Here is an 18301-nt window from a genome sequence, read left to right as displayed (position 1 = left end):
AGGGGTCGAAGGCTGATTTGCAGAGGCAAACCCTTGATATACCTTACCAACTCTCAGTTTGGAAGGAAAGTCCCTTGCATGTTACTTCCACATTGAGATTCAGTATGTGTCAGAAACCACATTTTGCAATTCAGAAACACTTTTCTGAATTGCAAAATGGGGTTAGTAAAAATGAAAAAGGGATTTTTGAAGTCACAAATTCTGGGATTTCTTCAGTCACTGGGTTTGCGACTGCAAAAATACTTTCAATATCTGGCACATTGATGCTTATATTAAGCTCTCGCCATGTTGGTCTGAACTGTTAGTCTAATGTTAAGCATATGAATTTTTATTTGAAAAATATTGTTCAAAAGGGGTTTTTCAGGAGAGAGAGCGGCGCGCGGCGTTCCAAGATGGCCGCTACTTGAGGAGCTCCGATATGACGAGCTGAGCTCGTTTACGAAGGACTGCTTTCGCGGTGGATTTTCACGAGACAAACGGCGGCATTTATCGTCGGAATGCCTCTCAGCACCCATGGACTTGCTTCCGGTCCTAATAATGGCTATTTGAGTGAGTTATGAATTACAATATCTCCCTTCAAATTACGGCCGCCATTTTTTTTTTTTTTTTCTACGCAGCAGTTTGTTGTTCCTCCTCTCTTCTTGCTGCCAACTTTGCTCTTCATGGCCTCAGATTCCCTTGCTAGTATCTGGATTAACTGTCTTATATCTATTATTGGCCATGCTATGCTGAGTTTTCAATTGCTGGCTGCGCCTTTGCTTCGACGCTTGTAATTCACTTCAGGCATGTTTTTGTTGCAGAGGCTTGTGCTCTATATATGACAGTTTGGTGATTGAACTTTTCTACTTGTTTTTTTTACTACACTGAGCTCATACTTTTTGGTTATTCCGCCTGGCGTCCGCATCTGACATCTTTTGCTCCAACTTCATGTCAGAAATTGGTCTGGTTATCTGCCGCTCCACATAATTCCATTCCATGTCATAATTGCCCGGCGCCATCATCATTGGTCTTTATATTGCCTTTTTCTCCAGCTTCTCTGGTTGTTCTATGCAAAATGGATCCTTCTCACAATACCAAGGCTCATGGTTCCTCCTCCAACATTTGTAAGGATCCCGCAACTTGCAAACGTCTCAAAAAAGACCCTCCGTCACCGTCTAAGTCTCCGCTTCCTGTCACTTTGGAGGATATTATGGAGGAATTGCGCCTCATTCGTCCATTCATGACTGACACTGCAACTACTTTTCAGAAGTTAGATGACAAGTGGTCGAGTATGGATATGAGACTGACAGACGTGGAGCAGAAAATTAGTGATGCTCAGCATGTTGTTGCCAAGGTCGGCAGCCTTTCCAAGGAGATTGATCAACTCAAGAAAACCTCAGAGGATTTGGAAAAACGCAATAGGCGCAATAACCTGCGCATTTACAGTATTTTGGAGAATTCTGAAGGGTCAAACATTATTCAATTTTTGAAGACCCAAGGTCTTCCAATTACTGGTCTTTCCAAGAATGTGGATGTCAATATTCAAAGGGCCCATCGCCTTGGACCAAAGATCACATCTTCTGCTTCTAAACCATTAGGTATTATCGTCTATTCCCTCCTTTATTCGGACCTCATGCTGATTCTTCATTCCGCCAAGCAACATAAGCAGCTCCTCTGGTCTGGTCATAAAATATTTCTTACTCAAGATGTTTCTAAACCAACTGCTTCTCGACGAAAGGAATTTTTGGACTTGAGGCCTGCACTCAGATCGATGAATGCCCGTTATGGTCTGATACATCCTTGTTTCTTCAAAGTCATTTATAAAGAACGGACCTACAGCTTTGATGATCCTGCTGACCTTCGGAAGTTCATTCACCCTTATAAAGAAGAATCTATGGAACTCAGCTAACCTTAATGTTTCTCTTTTCTGTTTTCTTGTTTGATGTTTTGCATTGATAGAATGTTTTCCCTCGCATTCTGTTGGTTGTCATAACAAGTTTGCTTATCTTTTCTTTTTGTTCACAGGTTTCCTTCCTGCTGTTTTTGTTGTACGTATCTCTTATCGTATTATCCTCATGTCTGTATTGTGCAACCCACCCAACTGCCTTCCCTTCTTATTTATTTGCTAAGTTCCCTTCATTTGTCTTATTTGGTTAGAGTTAATCTTCGGATTTCTTATTTTTTCGTTCATTTATAATTATTGTTCCTGCGACTTTTGTGTCTCCTGCTTGTGCGGTTGTCTGGTCTCTCGCTGCCCCCTCTCCCATTCTAATGTTTTTTGGTAAAGTGTCCTTTATGACTAAAGTCCTTTGGCTTTTTGTCATCTTTTTTTTGCCTTCTCTTCTTGGGGGATTTTATTCTCCAATTCTCTCCTCTCTTTCATATTTCACCTCTTTTCTTTTCCTGTTCTCTTTCCTCCTTTTCTCTTTTTGGTCACCCTTTTTATTTCAACTTTCTTCGTTCCTCCCTTATTTCGAGGCACTCTCTATTTTCCCTTGTTCCTCTACCCCTTCTTTCTTATTTATTCATACTCTGATCCTTCTTTGTCCTTCCATCATCTCTACAAATTATTCACTCTCCTTTTTTTCACTATGACGGTTACGGACTCTACTATCTCATCTGCTATTTTACATACAACATTTTTTCCTAGTGCTTTTCTATCCTTTTTCTCTCGCTTATTCATACTATGCTATGCTCTTTCCTTTCTACCTAATAGTCTATTTTTCTGTGATTTTGGGAGATGAGCAGTCTTCGTGTCATTTCCTGGAATGATAAAGGACTTCGCAACCCGGTTAAGAAACAGCGAGTCCTATCTCACTCAGCCAGATTGAAATGCCAAGTTGCTTTGTTGCAAGAGACCCACCTCTCCCTTAAAGATTTGTCTTCTCTACGTAAACAATGGGTGGGTGAAATTTTCTGTTCCCCTTGAGTTAATAACAAAAATGGTGTTATCATTTTGTTTCACAAATTGTTATCTATTCAGTTAACTAATGAATATTCAGATACCAATGGTAGATGGTTATTTTTAGATGTACAAGTTAATAATACAGATGTATCCTTCTGTAATGTTTATGGTCCTACAGGTTTATATTTAACTTTCTGGGATGATTTCTCAAAGCTCCTCTCATCACATGCAACTGCTGATTTAATTGTAGGTGGCGATTGTAATCAATTGATGGACCCTTTCCTAGATCGCAAGTCCCAATCTAGATTTATTCCCAGCAAGATGCAAAAGTCCTTTTATAAAGCCATTTCCTCTAGAGTTTTAATTGATTCTTGGCGATTGTCCCATCCTGATACTTTGGAATTTTCCTTTTTTTCACCTGTACATGCATCACACTCTCGCATAGATTACATTTTTCTCACCAAACACATCTTACAATTCATAACTCATGCAGAAATTGGCTCTATCCTTATTTCAGATCACGCTCCTATTATTTTAGATATTGAGTTACCCTCCCCCGCCTCTAGGTCCCGCCGTTGGCGTTTCAATAACTCCCTTCTTTTGGACCCCCAACTCACCGAACAATTTCATCTTTTCATGGAGGAATTTTCCCACAATAATCTCAATTCGGCCTCCCAACTTCATTATATTTGGGATGCTTTCAAGGCAGCGGCTATAGGATATATTATCGATTTTGTTTCTCGTAAGAAGAAACAGGTCCTTTCAAAATCCTCCCCTATTCTCAAACAAATCAAGGAGTTAGAGCATCGCTTTTATACCTCCAACTCTGCAGATGCTCTTTCCGCCCTTGTCAAAGCTAAAATTCAACTTAATAAACATTCTTTGGATGCTGCTTGTAATAACCTCCTTAAATTTAATTCTAAGATGTATGGCGGACGTAACAAAGCTGGCAAATTTCTTGCTAATTATCTCAAAATAAAGAAACAGAAATCCAAAATCGCCGTCATTACTGATGTTCATGGGAACCGTCACTCTTCGGATAACAAGATTCTTGATTGTTTTGTTCAGTATTACTCCTCCTTATATACACCTGAATCCACTTCTTCTACCGCTCAAATTGATTTATTTTTCCAGTCTATCGCCAAATCCTCGAACCCGGATCTTGACTTCTTTTCCCTCGATGCACCCATCTCCGAAAAGGAGATTCTTCAGGCTATTACCCTTTTACCTAAAGACAAATCTCCGGGCCCTGATGGCTTCACTGTTCATTTTTATTTTTATTTCAAGAATGTCTTAATACCACATCTTTCCTCCTTGATCACTAATTTCCTTTCCTTGGGGGGATCTCAAGGTTCCTTTTCACAAGCTATGTTATGTCTACTCCCCAAAAAAGATAAAGATCCATCACTTTGTAAAAGTTATCGGCCAATTTCCCTGATTAATACTGATTGCAAAATGTATGCCAAAATGTTAGCCTCCCGATTAAATGTTCTTATTCCTGATCTTGTCAACATTTACCAATCCGGCTTTGTAAAGGGCAGATCCATCACGGATAATTCTAGAACCCTTCTTAATATTATTCACCTCGCCTCTAAATTGACTTCTCCACTTGCCGTTATAACCCTTGATGCTGAAAAAGCATTCGATAGGGTTAATTGGGATTTTATGTTTGGTGCTCTCCGCTGGCATGGTTTTAGTCCCCATAATATTAAACTCATCCACTTACTGTACTCAGCCCCTTCTACCTCTATTTGGGTTAATGGTGTTCAATCCTCTTACTTTCCCCTTCATAGAGGCACCAGGCAAGGCTATCCCTTGTCCCCTCTCCTCTTTATTTTGGCTTTAGAACCCTTTCTTGAAAAAATACGTCGTTCCCCATCATATTCTGGCTTCGTTCACAAGAATATTGATATCAAATTCACCGCTTATGCTGATGATATTCTACTTTACATCTCTAAACCTGATACTTCTCTTCCTGCTCTTTTCTCCTTATTACACAAATATTCTTCGGTCTCAGGATATAAGCTGAATGTTGATAAATCTGAAGTATTGCCCCTTAATAAATTCTGTCTCCCTCATATGTTTCATGGCTCTGGCTTTGAATGGAATTCGCGGCACATTAAATGCTTGGGTGTCCTTTACCCTAATACTATCGAAGAAATCATCAAACTTAATCACAAGGATATTCTCTCTAAGCTTTCCGCCCTCACAGACCGCTGGTCTCCACTATTCTTATCCTGGTGGGGTAGATTGGCAACCATCAAAATGATGCTTCTCCCTATTGTCAATTTCTATCTCTCATTGCTTCCCATCTCCCTTCCCACCTAGTTCTTCAAGCTCATTAATCAAATTCTTATTAGGTTCCTTTGGAATAATCGCAAATCTAGGATTTATCGCTCTCGCCTTCAGCAACCAAAAGATTTGGGTGGGGTTTACTTTCCAAACCTTATCCGTTTTCATTCCTTCTTTACTTTAAAACAAATTTGGCCCTTTTTAGTAGATTCTCCTCTCTTCCTGTTTCGGCCTGGAGTGCTTTAGAAAGGGCGCAACTCTTACCTTTTTCTTTTCTTGTTGCTACTCGCTTGTCTCAGCCTCTCAAAAGATTTCTTTCCCCTATTTTCAAACATTCAAGGGCACTCGCGCTCTCTTTATTCCGTTCCTTCTTTTCTCCAATACATCTCCAATCTTTCGTCCCGTTATGGTACAATAACTCTCTTCAGATCAATAACAAAGCACTCTTTTGGAAGGAATGGATTGACAAAGGCATTATCTATGTGGATAAGCTTTTTGTTGACGATTCTTTGTTGGATTTCTCTGTTCTCCGTACGTCTTTCAACTTATCAAATTCTTACTCCTCCCATTATCCCGCTCTCACATCGGCCCTCACCACCCTCATATCTCATCAACAGTCCCTATCAGATTCGTCTGATTCCTCTCCACCAGACTTTTCTATCCCTCTCAAAGCTGCTGTCATTTACAAGATACTTTCCCGTTCCGACTCTGATCGTCCCAAATCCAAACCTGAGGAATTCTCTCTCTCAGTCTGGGATTCCATATGGTCTAAAATTCACACTACCTCCCGCTCCGATAGCAATAGACAGACATTATATTTTTTTTATAATCGTCCTTACCCCTTCAGATTTATTTAAATTCAAATCCCTGGAATCCAGTCAATGTTGGTCCTGCCCTCATGCAGATAGCGATATTTTTCGCATGTTTTTCCACTGCCCATTAGTCAAATCATTTTGACTACAAATTTGGTCCAAATTGAATGATATTCTAGGTTTTCAGCACACTTTTGATATTGGTCATATTTTCCTTGGTGGTTCTTCCCCTATTTGGACTGTTTCAAGCAATGTTCGTAAATTTATAGACTTGTTTATAGCTATTTCTTTGCAGGTGATCACTACGAACTGGAAGGATTCTTCGCAGATTTCTTACACTGCTTGGTGGAATTTGTTATGTCACCATCATAGACTTGACTGTGCCTACGCCACTACCACTTCCCTTTTAATTAAAAGGGACTTGTTATGGTTACCTTTAACTGAATTTCTTTCCAGACGTATAACTTAGATTTTGTTTATATACTGTTCATATATACTTTTTGATATGCTAGCATTTTTCTTTTCTACTTCTTCCCTCCCTCTCTCTCTCCTCCTCTGCTTTTCTGTCCCCCTCTCTCTCTCTTCTCAAAACCTTTTAAAAAATGCATTTTCTCTTAGTATATTTATTTATCATTCCCTTCTTTTTGGGATTTATTCATGATTGCACCATACAGTTAGGTATTTCATTTTGCTGTTACTCTTTGCTTGTGATTCTGCAATGATGTTTTACTCGGTTTTACTTGATGCAATAAAGCTTTCTAAACTAACAAAAAAGAGGGGGGTTTCAACTTTGCTGCAGTTCTCCCCTTGTTCAGTAACCAAATCCAAATCGTTCTGGGGTTCGTTCCAAAATGTGATTCAAAGGAAGAATAGCCCGCTGAGAAATGACAGAGCAACGGGTAAATATTTTACCAAATTTCTCCCTTTTTATTCTATCATTTGTAGGAGAGCCTTAATTGTAGCCTTGAGTCATTCTAAAAGTCTGTTCATTTTGGAATGATAGTCTGAAGTACGTAATTGAGTATACTAGAATACATGTCATACTTGCGTCACTAATTGAGAAACAAATGGTATACCGTGTTTGGAAAGTATTTAGTTTGAAAACCCAAATCTCAGGCACGGCAGTAGCTATAATGTTCGTAATATTATATATCAGAGTAATAGCCTCTGGATAAAGTGAGGCATAATCCCCCATTACTAGTATACATTTACGAGGTGAACATGAAGCAAGGTATGTGATTACAATGACGGATAAAAGTTGAAGGGGACTTTTGAGCACTTTTATGGAACTTACTTGTTGATAAATTGGACATTTGTTACATGAGTGAATATTCCTGGCCAGTAGAGCCATTCTAAAAGCACTTGCTCTTTTTTAATTGCCCTTCCACTAAATGTGTGTGTGCACCAAATAGAGGTTCTGTCTTTAAAAGTGTTTGGAATTATTAATTGTTTTTGATTGTTGGTGGGATAAACTCTGTAAAGCAGACCACTATCTGGGACAAAATAGGGACATACCTGGGAAGGATCTTGCCTCCCACTGTCCCTGTAAATACTCTTTTAAAAGCAGAATCTACATAGAAAGCTGAGTTAAAGATTCTATCAGGTCCCAATTCATCTTGCAAAACAGAAAGATTGAATGGTTTTTTAAATGTGTTTTTTTTAATTTTTGTCCTCATACGCCATTAAATCTTTACAGAGCTAAATTGATTAACTCTGCTGTCCCCCTATGTTGGCATCAGCAAGAGAGCTCTGATCTTAATGGTTTGCACTTTACACAGAACCTCTCGTGATTCATCTGTTCTCATCTTCTATCTGTGGTCCCAAGAACGGACCCAAGTGGTGAAGTAATTCTATGTAGAGGCATAATCATTGGACAAACATACCCCTAATTCAAAGATTATCCATCTATCCTATACATGGTGTCCAGAATGCCCTCTTCTTGCCATTTTCTTTACTTGTGGCTATATCCAATTTTATACATATTTTGTAGAGTTAAGCCAGTCTAGGAAAGTTGGAGGGGTACATTTGATCCAACATTTACAAATTTCTCTACGTGCTAGTTAAGTGAGATAAAAACACAGCTTATTAACATCTGAGCGTAACAAATCATAATTGGGGAGGATACCAAAAAATATTGAAGAAATGCTCACCTGAATATCAAACCCAAATATGTCTTCCATACCTTTTATTACCAGACCCCAGAATTGCTGTAATCTACGGCAGCTTATGAACATATGCTCATTGTTAGTTCTATCCTTCCGGCATTTTGGACAGCATGGAATGGTGCCCTTTGAAAACTTTGATAATTTGACAGGAGATCAGTATACTGTGTGAAGAGAGAAGAGATGATTCCTCCTTAAATTGGCAGCTTGGACTGTAGAATATAGTAAGTCAAAATATACTTGCCATAATTCTTCTGTGCTAGCGCCAAGCAAGCACTCGCCCCACTGCTGTGCTGGAAGGATAAAGCCCCCGTCTGCCAGGTCCATCAGGAGCCAGTAAAGATTTGCCACTTCTTTCCTATTCCGTTGTCTGGATCTCAAAGTGATCTCAATCTCATTTGTAATACCAACCAAGATGCCTACTGCTTGGGCCAGCTTTTTATATGTAAGTACCTAAATTTAGATAGTTGATTATCCGTTATAAGCTTAAGATCTTCCCAGGGTAGCAGACATCCCTCTGGAATAAGTTGGGCCCAGCAATTTACGCCAGCTGATTTTAGAGGTGTTGCTAGTAAGTCTTTAGTCCACTCGGGTGAGCCAGGTGTATCCTATATAGGCACCTTAGCGCTGTAGTAGCTGATGTTTAAAAGCTTTCTGAATTTGCTCCAAGTGATTGCTAAATCCTTTAAAGATTTCAATTGGACTTTCTTGAAGAAGCGCAGGTCTCCAATATTGTATAGATAAGCATGTTCGGCTCCTTTTGGGTCTTGCAGCATTTCCCTAAACATTTTTCCTATGTCTGAAAAATGTAACTCGTTCATAAGCATTTTACCAGTTTTCATTAAGAAGACCCATGCATACATACTTATGTCTGGCGCACTTAGCTCTCCCTTATTCTTCCTTCTTCTAGTTCCTTTAGAAGCCCATATAAATGAGTTCCTTTTTGACTGAATTTTCTTCAAGCTTCCTTCTTTGAAGGCTAGCGGTATATTTTGGAATACAAAGATCAATTTAGGTAAAAGCATAATTTTTACCAAATTGACCCTTCCTATTAACGTTAAGGGTAAATATGCCCAGCTTTTTAGGGAATCGGAAATTTCTTTATCAATTTTGCGTAGATTTGTTTTGGGTATATCATTAATATCCTGAGTAATTTTTATTCCTAGATATCTCATTTCTTTTTTCAATTGAAGGGAACAAACTATAGAATTCCAGGCCATACACTCAGTTTTTGACTGGTTAATCTCATATCCTGAGATGTTACCAAATTGTTGGGCTAAGCTATATATAATGGGAATAGTTTTCTCAAGATCTAACGTGTATACCATAATATCATCAGCATATAATGATTTTTTTTTTCTCAATTACCGAATCTAAACGGAAGTATATCCTCATGTCTCCTAATGTTTTCTTCAAAGGACTCTATGTATAGGTTTAAAAGCATTGGCGAAAGGAGGCATCCCTCCCTTGTACCTCTTTGCACTTGTATTGAAGAGGAGAGATTGTCATTTATCAAGATTCTAACTGTTGGAGCATGGTAGATTTCTGAAATAACCCTACAAAATTTATCCCCAAAATTGGATTTCTCTAATACCTTAATTAGATAGACCCAATTGACCCAATCAAACGCTTTAGTAGCGTCAAGCATAATAACGGCCTATGGGAATTTATATATAGTTGCAAGATCAATAGCGCAGATCAAATTGTAGGTTAGATCTTGAATTCCTCTCCCTCTAATGAAGCCCTTTTGGTCCTGATGTAACAAACCACTCATAATACCATTCAACCTCTCTGCTAACACCTTGACAAAAATCTTATAGTCAAGGGTAAGCAGAGAGATTGATTTATTCGAATCACACTGCTTCACCAGCTTAGATGGCTTTAAAATCAAGGCTACAGTGGCCTCATCCCATGAACGAGGCATATTCCCACCTTTATCAAAAATATGAGCAAACAGCGTGTCCATTATTGGGATCAAAACTTCAGCTAAAGATTTAATGGTTTGTTGGTGAAAAATATAAAAGGTACACCCTTTTTCTTAGTTTCTCTTTTGTTTTCTTGTTTTCTTTCTAATATAGGATTTTTTGGAATCTCTTTCACCCGTTCTTTCTCACTATTCATAGTTTCTTCTAGGTAAGGTTGAAACTGAAAGTTATCAGTCTCTATGGAAAAGTTAATGGTTAAGAGGGGAATGGCCATGTCTTAGTGTTGATAACCTGATTCTTTTTCATTTATTCCTTCACTGCTTAATGGATATTGATTACACCGTGTGGTCCGCAAGTCTACAAAGCTTTTCTGCTGGTTCCACTTCCTGTGCATGGAACAAGGTTACCATTGTATCCTATATCTATATGTTCCACTGTTTTTTTCTGCAGCAGGTCCGTGCAATAAGGCCCAAGTCACAGATCGTGCAGAGGAGGCATTCCTTGATTTTGGGCAACCATCTAAATCGTAATCATAGTTTGTTATCCTTTAAGGAGTTCTTCCAAAATTCATATGTAGGCTTCTATGTTCTCTTATATTTCCTCCAATGAACCATCATGAGTTTGATGATAGCCACAAACTATGTCTATTGTTTTCCTCTAGTAACTCTTTGTGGAGTTTCTTTACCCATTGCTGTTTGGGAAAAGGTAATGATTTCAAGAACTGTTATAGATACATTTTATACATCACCTCTACCTTAGTAGGTTTGTCAGGCTCTGTGCTGGGGTATGTGAAACGTAATTTGCCTTCATGAAATTACAAAAATTTGTGAAAAAGCAAATAATTACTCAAAATACAAAGCTGTCTTTTTGCACTATTATTTTGTCACATTATGCTGCTACAGGAGCGTGTGGGCGTGGAATTTAAGCCTTATTCCCTATCTAAATTCTCCTTGGCAGGCAATTCAACTTTGCTCTCACCCAGACAGGAGTAGAGAAAACAGGGTAGGCATCGAGTCACCCACCGTAAGGTAGTAGCCAGATCCCACCGATACGCACACAATAGGTGCCAGCTGGTGAGCCAGCACGGACTACGTGGGCCTTGGGGTTTACCCCATGAACTCCAAATATAGAGATGTTTTGGGTGCCCCGTGTGGGCACTGGCAAACCCACAGTAAAGCAATCACTGGCTCCTACCTGCAGGGTCCCTGGGGGCACCTCCCAACCCCTCCAACATTAAAAAAAGGTGAGGATGCTCCATGTGGAATATTAAATCTTTTTTCATTAAAAAAGTGCTAGGAGCAGTTCACATATCCCATGAGTTCTAAGGTCGCATTTTGTTGCCTGAAAGATGCTTAAAAAAAGTTCAAAGACATATTATTTATTTTTATATAAACTATTGTGCTCTACATTAACTATAACTTGCCCCCCATGCACAGTACAGTTATCAATGATTTATCAAAAGAAAATTCACTTCAAACATTAATTATGATGTTATTATTAGTTTGCACTGAACCAAAGTTGCACTCAGACATAAAGTGTCATCACATGTCTAATTAGATTTAAACATTTTATTCCACACAATGCAAGCAAGAGAACCTGCTTTGGGTTGCATTTAATTTAAAATACATTTAAAAATCATCATATTGATGTAAATACTTCACAATATCTGTAACCTCAATTTTTCATGAACACTTTGCAAATTTGAAATAAACACATATATATGGACCGTGATTCCTCCTGTCATCCCAAGTCCCGCGAACATCATGCTGACCACGGGGAACCTCCACCCATGGGGATACGTCAACAAAAGGCCTAATTTATATCTTAGCGGAACTTTGCCCTCCACCGCTTTTGGACAGTCTTCCCGCCCACCTACTAAGCAGCCCACCCGCTATATTTAGGTGCTGGCTGTTTGACGGATGAAGGACGGTTGGAGTGCCGCTTACTCTGTCAGGTAAATTCGCCCAAGCCCACGGCGCTATAGGCAAAAGCAGTTGTTGAAGGGAGGACTGCCAGTGTGTACACCAGACCAATCACAAAGTGCTTTCATGCCGATGCAACTGTGGCAGTAAAACCTCCACACCTTACCAGCAAACAGGAGTAGGGGGATTCTGACTGCGTCAGCATCAGCAGCCACTGGGGGACCTCTGGGTGATTGCCAGCAACGCCGCCACACTGTGACCTGAGGCGAACGGCGAGAACTACACTACCCAGAATGCCCTGCGGCCGCACGCCGCACACGGAGCTTCCGCGCCAGCCGGCGCTCAAAAGTGAGCCTGCACCTCCGCGTCGCGGGAGTGCGCACGGGCATCGCCGGGCTGAGCCCGGGCAGAGGGCGGGCCGTTTGAGGCCGTCTAGGGACGACGAGGGACGGGACGGGCCACTCCCCTAAGCCTCATATTTAAGCATGGGTAAGCAAAAGTTACAAACATCTATTACTGGGGGTACTGGGAAAATAAAAATCCCACGTAAATCTACAACATCTGCCAATATTATGACATACCTCACTACAGCTGTGGGAAAATTAAACCAAGAGATTGCTGACAAAGAACGGGAACTGGGAATTGAAACTACACCACCAGCTACTTTGGAGTCCCTCCCACAAAATAGACAAGTTGTCCCCTTGGAACCTAAGATTCATATTATCACAGCTAAGGATATTATACCCCAAGCCCAAGGCACATCTGGCCCTGAAAAGCCTAATCCAATTAACGAAGCTAATGAGCAAGATCGCACACGGGAGGTGGCAAATCAGGTCAATAAAAGAGCTACAAGGTTGAGAAAAAGGCTGAAAACGCAAACTTTGCAACAACATAAAAAATTATGTTATATCTCAAGTAATCTCGAAGGCTCGATAAGAGACATGGTTGAAAGGGTGCTCTCGGATAAAATAGAAACCACCCTTGTTCAGATCTCAAATGACATTATTGACACCCTAAAAGAATGTGTGTCTAAGATATTGGGCATATGTGATGGGATTAATACATTGTTATCAACAAAAATGCCTGAACACTTGCCCTCTAAGATACCTGGGACCCTGGATCTTCAGGCGCAACCTATGGAGGTGATAAGAAATGTATCATCAATAGCTTCCCATCTCCTCCCTGCCCCCCCAATGCTAAAGCCGCCTACAATAACCACGCCAGCTCTGTACACTACGGGCCCAAAGATACCTGGTCAGAGTATATTCAAACCCAGTATCCCCCTCCACAAAGGCTAATGGGCATAATGAAGGAGATCTACATGGGGGGAAAAAGACAGCATACAAAGCTCCGGGTCAACTTACCTCCGGAGGCTACCCCTTTTGTTGCCGTTTTGGTAAATGTTCCCGCTCTGAAACCAGGGGAGGTAGAATCCCCGGGTACTTTACTGGAAAAAATTAAGTCATGGTGTGATATAAACTGTACAGGTCCAAGGAACATATCCTCGAACATAAGTACAGGGAGAAGAGTTGACTGGTTGGGGCATACGGAAAAAAACTTACCTGAGGATTGCCTTATAGTAAATTTCAACAGACCCCATGTGTGTACTCGATTATTCTGGGATGCCACTGAGGTAAAGAAAGGAGAAATCCGAGCTGTACCCTTGGGTTTCTTCTACCCATCGCCCAAGCATCATAATTATCCTCATGTCTGGAATGGACATCATACTATCTCGAGACACAACACTTGTCTATCATCTTGGGCGACACAAACACCAGATTTTACTCCAAAACCCAATAAAGACATCGCACCAGTAACTAGACCTGACCTGGAGCTATCAAACAGATTCACAGCCCTATCACAATTAGATGAAAACGATTGACTGACCTGCTCTGCGAGCTCGGAAAATCAGATACAATGTAGCCCCACTAATATAGAGGTAAGAGGGAAAGTTGTGAAACGTATGAGCTGGAACATTGCTGGTCTTCGTTCAAAAAGGGAAGATAGTATATGGCTCGAGAAGTTCAAGGGCTGTGATGTTGTAGCTTTACAGGAGACTTGGGACACTGAATGTTATTTCTGGATAGATGGCTATGTATCTTACTTCCTAGCAGCCCAAGCTTCAACCGCAGGGAGAGATAGAGGAGGGCTTATGTTTTTAATTTCTGTTAGACATATGGGGGTCATTAAGGTATTAAACACCACCTCCCCTAACTATATGACTTTGGAAGTAACTATGCCTAATAAGCATAAAATTGTGTATGTCAACTTCTATAATGCCCCACACGGCACCTATGGTAATGAGAATATTGACTTACTTGCCAAATTTTTAATTGATTATAAAGAGGGTCAAACCACTTTTGTTCATCTCATCCTTCTTGGAGATTTTAATACACATTTATGTAATTTGCACTGTCAATATGGAGCCTATGTATATGCGGATTATCTGCCCCACTCTCATTTTGAACACTCGGCAAAAGGGGTTGCCCTGGAAGAATTATTGACAGACATAGATTTGTCCGAGCCAGAGTTTATTGACACTAATGATAGAGTGGCAACATATAGTGCGAGGGGCAGTAATACTATAATAGACTTCATTTTTGTATCTCCAGGCTTGTTACGCAATGTTATTTCTTATAATGCTATACATGCAACATTCAGCGACCACAACCCGGTGATCATGGAACTGATCAACAATAATCCAATCCTATTAAATGAAGAAGTTATTAGAGATTACCCCTTAAAGGTAGGGGTATATGACCAGGGAAGACGGGTAAAGTGGAGCAAAATTATCCCAGATGACTTTTTTGATGAACTTTCTGAAAAAGTGGGTTAAGAATTAAATACCTGTCGAGACCCGTTAAAGTAAAGAGGGAATGTCACTATTGCCTTTGAAATAATTTGCCAACAAGTGGCTCTGGATCTATTGTGTAAGCCGAACCATAAGGCACAAAAAGTGTATGGGTGGTTTAACACGGAGTGTTCCAAAGCCCATCAAGACCTAAGGGAGGCACTAAAAAGGGTACCTCAAGATACTCAGGAAGTGGCTATGTTAAGGAAAAAATACAAAACTACGGTAGAGACCCGTAAGAATGAAATAAAGACTAATGCATGGGAGTCCCTTTTTGAAAGATCAACCTTGAGGGATAGTGCTAAATTTTGGTCGATTGTTAATACACCTCTTTTTAATGGTAAAGAAAATGACAATTTAGAGCTTAATATCACAGAACGGCAATGGTTGGACCACTTCGAGAAAATCTATGGTAGTAATATCGCTGTAGAGCCTTTTACACCCAAATTACCTGAGCGCTCAGAGCCCCCTATGAGTTTTTCAGTTAAGGAAGTGCAGAAGGCTATAGATGACACGGCGGGACATAAGGCGCCGGGCCCAGATGGGGTGCCGGCAGATATGTATAAAGCCAATCCCTATATTTGGTCCCTCGTCCTTACAAATGTCTTTAATGTAGCCTGCACAGATAACACTAGATTGCCTACATCTTGGTCCCGGTCCATTATAATTCCTGTCTTTAAGAAGGGCCAAAGGGGGGATGCAAGGTGTTATAGGCCGATATCCTTAATTGATTCATCCTATAAAATATTAGGGAAAGTTATCCTGGCAAAGATTTCCACATGGGCTATTAACAACGATATCTTGTGTAATGCGCAGTATGGGTTCAGAACTGGGAGAGGCACAGAAGATCAGTGTCTAAATTTGCATCTTATAATCAATAAATATACTGTTGCGTCTAAGGGGTCAGTTCACCTGGCCTTCATGGACTTGTCCACAGCTTTTGACCTAGTTAATAGGTCAAAGCTGTGGACAATGCTCTTGGAGCTGGGTTTGGATCGGGCCCTTGTGAACTTCCTGGCAGAACTCCACAGAGACCTGAAAGCGTCAATACGCATGACACAAGAGGGGAAGTGTACTGCTGGCTTTAAGTCGGGTAGAGGTGTGCGCCAGGGGTGCATTTTGGCTCCAATGTTATTTTCTATTTATATCAACTCACTAGGAAATACCTTGGCTACAGCTACCGTTGATGTCCCATACATGGGGGGGGCCCATTGCCTGTTTTATTGTATGCTGATGATACGGTCCTGATATCAAGGACCTCCATAGGCTTACAACATCTTCTTAACTCCTTTCGGGCTTTTATGCACAAAATAGACCTTGTATTAAATATGGAGAAATCCCATGTTATGTCCCTGGGAAAGGGAAGAATAATACTAACACAATCTCCTGTAATGGCGAGGTATTATCAAAAGTTAAAGTCTTTACCTACCTTGGAGTGGTGTTTGATGACATGGGCTCCTGGGCACCCCAAGTCTCTAATAGAGTAGCTTCCGTGAGAAGATCGTCGGCTGCTATATTAGGCTTCGCAAAAAGACTGGGTGGGAAACCAGCACAGGCCATACTGGCTATATATAGAGCTAAAACTATAGCCATAGCAAGGTATGGAACAGCGATATGGGGCTATAAAGACTCTGCCCAAATACAGAGAGAGGAAAATAAATTCCTGCATTCACTCTTAGGGCTGCCCCACTCCACATCATCCTTTGCAGCACATATGGAACTGGGGCTGGGTTACATTGAGGATACCCTTAACATGGCACCACTCTTGTTTTGGATCAAAACATGGTTGAACCCAAACCTTACACTAAACAACAAGATCATTAAGGCCTGTATGGGACGGGATAGAGCAAAGGATATCCAGTGGCTGTCATTTATCAAAGCCACAGCAATGCAACTGGGTCGACCTGAATTATACCTTAACCCTGAAAACCTAAGCAAGGATGATATTCCATGGGTAAAGAAACACTTTGTTGGTAACAGAGAAATAGAGCGTGAAGCCCGAGAAATTGTTAAGCCAACAGTAAGGGTACATTATTCCCTGATTACGACAATGTCTATACAACCTTACTTGACCATTGTCACAAGACCCTACCACCGGTGGCTTTTAACAAAATTTCGTTTTAATCAGGCACATTTTTTACGGGGCTATTACGTGAAGTGGTGTAGACCAATGGAGAATGAACCATGTAAATGCGATAGTTTCTCTGACCAAGATCTAATACATTTTATGTTTTTTTGCCCTTTTTTGTGGAAGGACGAAAAAGTATATTGTACCATTGCTAAGGGATAAGGGGTTTATACAGTTAAAACCTGCACTGCTATATTTGCAACTTATGGAGTCCCCAGTAGTGATGTTTGGGGTTGCGAACTTTTTGATAGCATCTATCCGTGCTAGACGGAACAGACTAAGGGATATTACATCATTGGAACCAAAAAATGTTTAATTGCCACAGCTATCATAAATGAACTCCCATGTATATAATAAATTAATAACGCTACAAATTCAGAAAATATTTGTTATTAGATAATGAATAATTTTGTAAAAAAAAAATGCCTAGAACCATGTATATAGGCGGCTGCTTTTATATCCATGTACTGTATTTTTTTATCAAATCGTTTTTATATACTATATAATTCTGAAAGTCATCATGTATAGGTATAGCATACTTTTATGATTTTAAAATAATCGAATAAAGTGATTTTGACTCTGACTCTGATATTAAACAATAAAACACAGCAAAAATACAATATAACACTTCATCCAATATTTTTACTCCAGTAATGCTGTGCTCCAAGAAGCAGTAAACATATCACTCTATTTCCCATATACACATTTCCTGGTATGTTTCACTCATATACACATAATACATGAATATTTTTTTAAAGCAATACATCATTTCATTAGTCCATATGTCGAGGCGTTTCGGTGTATCTCTGAATTCCTTAACACCTTCCTCAGGACTCAAATAGTAATCAAAGCTTTTTCCATAAGAACAGACCATATATCTAAAAATTAACAATAATTACAATTAAATTCAATCTTTACTTGTATGGACATAGACTAGCTATTTTGGTCCAGTGCATCTTCTATTCCATAATAATTCCCAATTAAAATTACCAACATGATATAATCAGTATGTCCTGTTTCAGGGACATATCTAGTGACTCGATTAGTAATTACTGTAAAACCGTCATCATATCGATTTTACAACACCATTAGTAACTTTAGTGAATCTCACAGGATATTGTCTTTGCAGGGGGATTTCAATAGTGCAGATGGATTTAAATCAGTTTGCACATGTATGTTAGTTCTCACTTCTTCTTAGGTTATTATTATTATTATATAAAACTTGTTGAGCGCACGAATACCCGAAGGTGTCTCGGCGCTAGACAGATGATCACAATATAGCTGATAGTTTATGAGTAACTAGCAAATCTGTTGATTGAATAACC

The sequence above is a fragment of the Lissotriton helveticus genome, chromosome 3_1 (assembly GCF_964261635.1).
Source record: "Lissotriton helveticus chromosome 3_1, aLisHel1.1, whole genome shotgun sequence".
Lineage (NCBI taxonomy): Eukaryota > Metazoa > Chordata > Amphibia > Caudata > Salamandridae > Lissotriton > Lissotriton helveticus.
Note: the sequence above shows the minus strand (reverse complement) of the source record.